The 9,941-nt window shown below is 41.4% G+C and overlaps 1 long non-coding RNA gene across 1 annotated transcript in view; it reads left to right on the forward strand.

Moving 5' to 3' along the window:
* Nucleotides 1–9,885, forward strand: part of LOC116850585 — a 36,840-nt gene extending 26,955 nt beyond the window's left edge. The window contains exon 3 of the long non-coding RNA XR_004379381.1: nt 3,932–9,885. This is a non-coding gene — a long non-coding RNA (uncharacterized LOC116850585). The remainder of the gene's footprint in view (nt 1–3,931) is intronic.
* Nucleotides 9,886–9,941: the final 56 nt, after the last annotated feature.

The raw sequence follows: 9,941 nt of genomic DNA on the forward strand, positions 1-9,941 counted from the left end.
GGGGGGGGGGGGGGGGGAGGGGGTTGTGTTTAATTCCCCGATTAAAAATTATCAGAATTCCGTTCAGTTAACCAGAAATCTTAAAATCTGAATTCTGACAACTTAAGAATTTCTGAATCGTTTATATTTCACACCAAAAATTAGTTCATCCAAGCAAACTTTTTTCTATGTGTGTGTGTGTACAAAAAAGTATATATTTTACATAAGAACATATTTATCTAAGAATTTCTCTCTCTCTCTCTCTAATAATTAACTGAAGACTAATGTAGACAAACTCATGCGCCATCGCTTAAATACCCCTAACGTGTAATTATCTTAATTGCCTCCTCAATTACTGCGAAGACGACTCTCCGTTTGCTTTGCGAAGTCACAGTAGTCACACGTAGTTACCGTGCGAGATACCTCTTGCACAGGTAGCAATGTAGATTTGATAGTCAGTTAGTTTAGATAGTTATAGTAGTGTTAACCCCTGCGCCATTAGTGCGGGATGCGTCCCACGATGGGAGCTGCCAGTAAGCCTGCGACTGTTCACAAAACACGAGCCAATCTAATACGTTACAAATGTCCATGGGAATCGCACATGGAGGTGCACGTCACTCGCGAGAGAGCGCCGAATCTAATGGTCCATGAAAGTTCCGCCTAATTAGCCGTCAATTAACTCGCTACCTGGAAACTGCACCGTTCCTAGATACCGTCTCGTCTAGAAGCGACGTTCGCGAATTCGATTGTATCTTAAACGAGACATCCGTTTAAATTCTCATACGCCATCGCGGCACGACACAGAGCGCTTCGCCATTTTCATCGTATTGACGGCTAAAGATTTGCAGTAACCGGTGGCGGTTGCTGTCTCCGTGAGCTTACCGGTAAGCCCGCGTCGCGGCTAAGTCAAAGACAAAGCGCAGTCGAGTAATGCAGCCTTCGGGGGTGGACTTTGGAATAAAAAGAGGAGAGAAACGGAGATAACAATGGTAGACGCGGAGGTGTCACAGGGATAGTTCGCAGAATCACCGTCCAGAACAAATAAGGAGAGAATGACGGGGCGAAGGAAGGGGAAGGGGAGGCCTAGTAGCATGGCGTTTCTATTTGCGAGAGCCTCGGGCGCGCGCGTGGCCTCTCTTATGAATAGCAAATGAAACGGGATGAAGTAGGGAGCGTACGCGGAGGATATGCACTCCGGAAACGCGGTCTCCGCGAGGTGCGCCCCTACGCTAGCTATGTGAAAGTTTTATTAGTCGCGTTTAGGTCGCGCGATTTCACTAGGATTCCCTTTTGGCTCGATCGGATTAATAAATAACCGGTCGCGCGCAAGCAGCTTTGGGAAAAAAAGTTTTTCCACGTTGAATTATTCGTGCGACGCGGCCGTCCCGCCGGCTATTTAAGTTACGTCCATTCACAAGGGATATCGCGTATGCGTTATGTAAATCTGCAATATGTTATATTTTCTGCTATGTGATATATATATGTATATGTATATGTATATATGTGTGTGTGTGTGTGTGTACTTGCGCGTGTGAATAATGTTAAATAATAATGCCTCGTGCGCAACGTATGATGAATTCAACGTCAATCCGACGCCGGGAGATTTCTGCGATATCGCTACGAGATGAAAAAAAGAGAATCGTTAGAATTTATAAGAGTTGAGGGGCTCGGGGTAGAGAATAAACTCAGAGTAATGGTCGGGCTGAGGGTTCCGAAATGTTAATCCCTCCTCTTACACCTTCGGGGTGTTTTTCGGTAATCTGAGGATATCGCGCAGGCAGCTTGGGTGGCGCGAAGGGGAGGGGGGAGGTTTGCGACCGGTGACAACGAGACGGATAATATTATACGTTAGACCGAAAATACTGGCATTAAATTTAATGCGGGTCAGAGTGTTCGCGGCGAATTGCAAATTCAGCCGGCGCACAATGTTGCGGAGAGCCTTGTTTTCATGGAGAAAAGCCGTTTTATGAAACTTAACATAGAAAGTTTTTCTTCTTGCAAAGCAAAAGTATAATGTCTGTGAAGTATGATAAATAACACAAAAATTGTTATCAAATACCAAACTGACAATTCCAGATATTGGAGCGAATCAAAATATTCTTCATATACTTCACAGTAAAATAATACTAGACAGTTAAATTCATAGTTTAAGAATACCTATATATTGGTCTTCTAGTAAGCTAATATAACCTAGGTTCTTATACGTTTTGATACTTTTCATACACGCAACAAATTATTAATAAATTCCATAAAAAGAACAGAAATGTTTAATTATGTCACCTACACTGAATTACACTGTGTTAATGTTGATATACATTGTAAATTCGAAGCATTATTTACATGAGAAAAATAGACTTTCTACGCAAATGCGCGCCTAAGCAATTTAGAAGTGAAAAACTGCAGCCAGAATGCAAGTGCAGGGTACGAGCGCTAGCGAGTCCATTTGAATCCACCAGAAATTGGTGGACAAAATATTTTTTAGACAGAAATATAATCACCATTAAAATTGTTTTATTAATTGTTTTCTATTAATAGTTTTCCTATTTTTTTGTTTTACCTATTTATATAATTTTTACTTTGTGATACAGTATAAATACTTTTTAATATAATTTTGATTTTAAATAATGTAAAATATCAATCTCATCTATAATAATATTATATATTATTGTGATGTAAATAATAAAAATAAATTAATAATAATAATAATAAAAATAAATGTATCTCATTTTTTCCATAATTGATTTTTTCCATAAATGATATACTTTCTTACCCCACACAGTTTTAATCGTTCCAAATTTAGCCAACAAAACATTTCTTGTTTTCCTATATAATTTATATATGCAAAATTTTAGATCATTATCTTAAATAGATTTTAAATATCGACTTCTGTCCATTAGAACGGGCACTGCGCAACACTGTGCGGCGGGTGTGAATGCATCGTCCTGGTCAGATCTGTGAAATTCGACTACCAGTCCTGGCAACGATCGCGCGGCGAGCTTTATTTTCGCGATGGCGGATAACGTTTCTCTCGAGGATTTTCTTTGAGACAATGTTCGCCATTTATTTTTCTTCGAAAATCCCGCCACCGTTTTACACTCGACATCCTCTCTGCGCTATATATCTCGCGCTTTGGTTTTATTGTTTTCGGATTTACAATGTCGGCGTCGTTGAATATCTATCGCGGCAAAATTAACCAATTAAAATAATAAGACTGAGATCCTGAGACGAAATTTTCGTTCTACGTTAACTTTGCGTCAAATTTGAATGACCAATGAAGAATCTTGAGATAGAATACTATCATCATCTTATCTTAGTAGTGATTGCTTTTCTTCGAGTTAACGAACCTCGAGGAAGCATTTGTTCAAGGATTATTTATAATATTTGATTAGTTCAATATGTAAAAATTTGTAACAGTAGCAAGATACACTGAGAGAAAAAATACGTAGTAAAAAATACCTATCAATTAACATTACATCAGTGTTATAAATTCATACTCAACAATATTACTATTATATAATACTCGTGTTATATCGTATTTACACTGTTGAGCAATTTATAACATTGATGTTATGTTGCTGATAATGTTTACCAGATAAAAAATAAAAAATATTTATTCGGTGGGTATTAATAGCATGTTTTTATTTGTACTAATATAAAATATTTTCCAAATAAGAGAATATATATTTTTTTGAAATCTCTTTAAGTTTTCATGAAATCAATAGTTTATTTAAGTGCATGTATGTAGAAAAATTTAGATTTATATAAATATATATTACTAGTAACCACTGAAAAAATATTTTTTATCTTTTAGGCATTTGTCATAGTATAGGACGATAGCCAATGTATAGTGTTCAATCGAATTAGTAGAGTTAACGTGGGACTAAAATTCTGCTTTGATTGCAATAATTCTAATTTTTGCATTTCATTAATGTCGATTTTTCTCTTGTTGCAGGTAAGTGTTTACATCATGTTTATTTCAAGTAGGGGGACGGTAAGTCGATTATTTCACCAATACATATTGTTATCATTGATACGCATTGTATCCGGGATAATACACTTATCGTTATTCACACCGTTTTATGGCCGCAGGATCGTTTTATGACGTTAATAGCGGAATTTATTTCGCGAATTTATTCAGCGTGACAAGAATTCCTTTCTTTAGAAGCGGTGCTTTTTGAAGTGGGGCTTTTTATCATTCAAACAGAGGCGGCATTTATTACATAATAACAAGCGATTCTCTTCACTTCTCCATATGAGTTATCGATCAGAGTATGATTAATGCATCTTCAGCATTTTCGCTTGCGCGCGATTGATGTTTTGCAATTACGCTCGTAATAATTACGTAACGTTAACGGCGCATACATGCCGCGTGTGTGTGTGTTGCGATCGATAAACGCCTCATTTCCTGCCGACTGGCAATAACGTCGGCTTAATCGGCATCGTTCTTTTGGGCGTGCGTCGTATGCGCGTCGATCGATCGATCGATCGTGATTCAGTAGGCGGCGATGTTACTGTTTGCAGTGTATGATGTTTTTGTTGCTAATTTAGCTGGTGGTTGGATGAAATCCGGCCGATGCGTCAAATTATCGCTAAATTACCGACCACTTTGTTTTGCCACAACGATTGACGTTTCAACAAAGACAGAATTGTTAATGGATCTGAATTGCTTAATAATTTTGCTCATACATCACTTATCTATGTTAATAGTGCAAGAGATCGCGGTAAGGTTCTTTCAAACCTTGCACGCGTCTGTTTCTCTTCTCAATTTGAGCCGTACGTTATATCGCTATGAGATTATATTGAAAATTAGAATATTGAAAAGCACGGAATGAGAAGTGGAGAAAGTGAATTTGTTGGCGCGCATTATCTTGCTAAGAGATATTTCATGTATGTAAATGCTACCAATATATTTCGGTAAGCGCAAGACGCGTGTACGTTGCGAAGAAAAAGAGAGAGTTGGGATAGGGTGTGCTCCGTCTATCTGCACTGTGTCTACGTACACTGTATCGCGATTCAACTTTCCTGCGAACCCTCTTCTGGGTGCTTCTGCCGCACTTTGAGTCGCTGCCAATTCAATTCTCACTCGCGGCGGGTGCTCACGAGGATAGGATGGAGCCGCGAGAAGAGTTGCAGAGGGTGCTTCGATAGGGGTGGGAATGGGTGGATTGGACTCGCGGTCGCTTTCTACCAGCGGCGGGATTCAGGAACGGCGAAACGACGGGACATCCCCGCCGTGCTTTCTTCATTTTCTCTCCCCGGATAATTACTTTAAGAACAGAGTGATATAACTCGCTCTAATATAAATTCCGTCCCTGTCCCCTCGAGTTTGCAGCCCTGCTGTTAGATCTTATCAGTTTTGTTCTGTCAGGTGTCGCACGCTGAAAGACGGAGGAAAAACTTAAGAGTGGAAAATAACTTGCGAGAAAATTTAATTCCTCCGTGATTGATTAAAAATTGCTTGCGTAAGTACAGAAATTTCTTCGCGAAAAGTATATCTTGTCTTTATCTTGTACTTTTCTTTTCTATCGTTCGCGAATTTCGTCGTCTTTAATTCTTGTGCATAATAATAGCGATTGCTCAATTGAATCTCAAATTCCCGAGGATTTTCTGAAAATATATTATAAGTAAAATCTATTTTTTCGCACGCGCGCGCGCGCGTGTGTGTGTGAATATTGAACAAAATGCTGAGCAAAAATGACGGCGCTACATCGCGTCGTCTTGGCAAAACTACCTGGAACTATCCGCCACTGTTACTCTGTTATACCATGAGATAAGTTGGAAGAAATACTTCCGTAGTGGCTGGCGAACGCGTCAAAGATGCGAGAAGATATTACACAGCCTTGGAATATGAGTGCGGATCGATGAATTTTCAAGATTATTCCCCGTCTTTCTCTTCCCTTTTTCTCTCTTGCGCCCTACTTCCGGATGCGGTTTCTTTTTCCCGCAATGAAATTCCGCGGCGCTTGCGAAATATTCGCGTGGATTGAATCAATGCGGCTCCCCGAGGCATCGAGTATTGTCGCAATTTTCATAGGTATTATATTATACGCTACTCTCTTGAATCACTGCCAAGTGATATACATGGCAGCGCATCATGAAGAAGTGAACACGTAAATAGGTCACGCGAATGCCGTTGCGCCGAGTTCTATCCGCTATTAGCTAGCTCGCTAGCTTTAGCGACGTTTCCCCTTTATCTCGTCCCGAGATGAATCGAGAGAATGACGTGACCGGACACGATGCATTTTATCCCTTAGTCAAAGGAACCTCGCAGGCGGACAGTCGAAGTCATCCAAATTGTCCCCCGGGCTCGGATAAAACTCAGTCGTGGACGTTCTTCTTGTCAATGGAGCGAAGAGACTCGGTTAAAACAAGAAAACGAGCTCTTGATGAAACGATCGAGGAGTCTCGGCGAGAGTAATTGAAACTTGCTCGGCATTCTGCCTTAGAGCGCAGCTTCTTTCGAAATGCCGGACTGAAAATCAGATTTTGCGGAAAGAATTGTTCTATTTACGAGGAGACTTGAAAGAAATTGATTCCCGGTTAACGTTACTTAGCCGCCCTGTGAGATACATTTGACACCACTGATACTTTTTATGTGCTTCATACAAGGATATTTCTCGCGAGATTCATTGTAGTTTATACGAGTTTCACGCGGAATATCTTGACAGTTTTAATCATTTATACTGAAATGTACGTAATAAAATATATCGAAATAATATGAAAAATTAACGTGCGCGCGCAGAGAGAGAGAAAGAGAGAGAGACGCATGATTAACTTGGATCAAGACGAACTGACGCGCAACATTCTTCCTACATCCCTCGAGAACGGCGATGGGATTCCGAAGAAGGGTCAAGCGTTCATCGTGATCTAAATTATAGCGTTGTCCGCTATCTAAATTCCGTTGTCGACGCAACGAATGATCGCGTTATCATTATGAGCACCTTATTACGAGGGTCAACTACGATGGTCACGATGCCATTTGCTGTCCTCGGAGAAAAGCATATGGCTCGGGGGGGATTAAGGCGAGAAAGAGGAAGGAGGACGGACGATCGGTGCTTGCACCGAAGAAAATAATAGTCTTCTCATTCTCGATTAAACGTTCAATGGCGCTCGATAGAAACGGACTGGCACCGTGTAAACGCTGCTTTTATTGCCGCGCGGAATCGCCGCGCGCACTCCTACGAAAATCACATCTTTATGGATTACGGAATATCTCACATTCAGCACATTACGGGCATCAATGGGATCGCAAGCAGGAGGACACGTTCCTTGGCGATTCCGCGACGTGCCATGCTTGCGGACGAAGCGGGGGACAAGTGGGAGAACTGTATAAAAAGTCCTTCCAATTCGATCAGGACAGTCAACCCAAGCCGGCGACGTACGTTCCAGAATTCGAAGTATCTCGAGTTTCCGCTCAATTATTCATGATATTCACGTAAATAATGATATTAATTAGCGATTATTCGCATACTACTATCACAAGCAGGACATGATAATCGATCACGTCGACATGTATTCGGTTTAAATTAAAAAGTTTGATTTATTTTTTTACGGAAAAAACACCCTTTTGGTACAGTGCAATATACATAATTAAAAAAGAAAGAAAGAAAAAAATTATCTACATTCGTCGAGGTAAATGCAGCAATACGTATATAAAACTGCTTAAATGAAGTTAATATTAACTAAATCATGAATCAAGTAAAGTTTAATCATGAATTAAATAGAGTTTTCATATTAGTTTCATATTAGTTTTTAAATTATAACGGCGATTATTCTCTCGATGAATAATTTATTCCTATTAAATATTCCTATACAATAAAATCAAATTTGACCTAAAAGTTCGAACCAAACTTTTCAACTGTATCAATATTTCTTCGAGGAGCGTGGAGACGAATCAAAGACGCGAATTCGGTTACGGTTTACGAGAATGGCGTAACGATTACGTATGTTTCTACGAATAACTCTAATAGAAACTGAATCTCGTCGGTGTTTAGTCACGAGATAATACATTTGTGCCTAACATCACTACTAATCAATAATGTCACGTCCACTTCTCCTAATGCCTAGACAAATAAGTTAGCTAGTGATTAAACAAACGAAATTGCAATCATGAGATGAAAAACCATAAGTAGTTGTTAGCCAGTAATATTACGTCCAATTCTGCTTGTTTGAGATTTTTAATGAAACTAACGTAACCTCAATTTTGCTCTCATTTTTTTAATGCTAGTGATAATGTAGCTAGATTATATTTTTTAGAATAAACTGTGCCGTCTACTTTATCATATTTGATATATAATGGCTAAGTAACGGCTAGACCGCATTTCCCGTATTTCAGTGGAATCAGTAACGAGTCAGTAATGAGTTGGAAAATGTAATCTAGTCTGTACTAGCTAGCTACTAGCTTTTGATTCAGGTTGGCTAGTTATATTTCTAGTTGAGAAGTATCAAAGCGACGGACGTTTAGCATTATTGCAACTGTCGTCGCTGCGCTTTCGCACTTTTTGCGCGAAACGTAAGAGTAAACAGCGCAGAAGAATCTCTGAACATCGATTCGAGACGGGCAAGTCAGGCAACAATGGGCGTTACATCGCAAAGAAACTTGCTGTCCGAAGTAATGACGCTACAATTTTCACAGCGGCGCCAATTTTTCCACAGCGTGCCCAGAGATAGTGAAAGAAAATACGGGCTTGCCAAGCAAGCCAACGAGTATCTGCGGCGAAGACTCGTTGCAACTATAGAGAGAGATCCGCGACCATAGCAGTGTTATTGACGAGTTTGCTCGTAATACGAGAATGACGGATGGACGGGCGAGGGTGTGCGGTTCTCTCCACCGCGTTCTCGATTTCCCATAGAAATGCTAACCGGTTCGTTACTGAGCCGTATCTGTGTAAGGACGGGGGTGGATGAACCATGAAAAACCGGACTGTGGGCGCGTAACACAGCGACGATTTCTCTCTCCTTCTCCCTATTCCTCCCTTCCTCCCTCCCCGCTTCCCATGTCGCGAGAAGGCCGAAAAAAAGAGGGTTGGCGGATCTGGTCACAGGGTGAGCTAAGCGATAGGATTTGTGTAAGCTCGTGAACGGGAGAACGACGCGGAGATCCGGTTGTCGTCGGTTTGTAAAGGACGTGTCGCGGCTTTTTGCGGATCTTTGTATCGGCTGAGGATTTGGAAGGAGTAGAGCACTGATAAGTCGCTTTTCAAACCGCCTCTTGCAGTCTCCAGCAGCAGTAGCGAGTATTGTAAATAAGTTACAGGACGTAACGGGAGGAAAGAATCGAACTTGAGGTTTGTGTTGCCCGCAAGACTCGAGAGATGGAGAAGAAAGAAAAGAATTCTCCCGTAAATACACGATCTCTCCTTTTTACGTTATAAGCTTTCGACCGAGTCAAAAGCTGGTTGAACTTGGCGCATCCCGCCTTCACGGCCGAGTTAAGTATCGTGGTGGTGGATACGAACGGCTTGAAGCGCGTCTGTCGCGTTCAACTTCGTTGACATTTCGTCGCGGACCGCTCGAGACGGACGGACGGGTTAACTCGTCGCCGATCAATGCATCGAGAGAAAGAGAGTCGGAGTTGGAAAGAGGAAGAGAGCACGACCGAACCACCTCCTCGCCGAGGAAGACAACGACGTCTCGGATGAGTAAAACGCACACTTGCGGCTCACCGATTTTCCTCTCCTCGCATTCAAGTCGCGGTACCACCTATCTATCCGCCCCATTGTTTGACGAGGATCCGGGCAACAATGGCAACGAGCGCCGTCCGGGTATTTATCACCGTCGATTTTCCGGCCGGTGGAAAATCGCTTTGCACGTGCTCGAGGAATAGGTGTGGCGGAAGAGGCGTAGAGAGCGGCTGAAGGAGAGGAAGCACAAGAAAGAGGGAGAGTGGAGTGCGAGGAATTGATATTGGAAGGAACGAGAGAGAGAGAGAGAGAGAGAGAGAGAGAGAGAGAGAGAGAGAG

The sequence above is a fragment of the Odontomachus brunneus genome, unplaced genomic scaffold, assembly GCF_010583005.1.
Source record: "Odontomachus brunneus isolate Ranch 3 - 2012 unplaced genomic scaffold, Obru_v1 Obru_scaffold_149, whole genome shotgun sequence".
In the NCBI taxonomy this organism is placed as follows: domain Eukaryota; kingdom Metazoa; phylum Arthropoda; class Insecta; order Hymenoptera; family Formicidae; genus Odontomachus; species Odontomachus brunneus.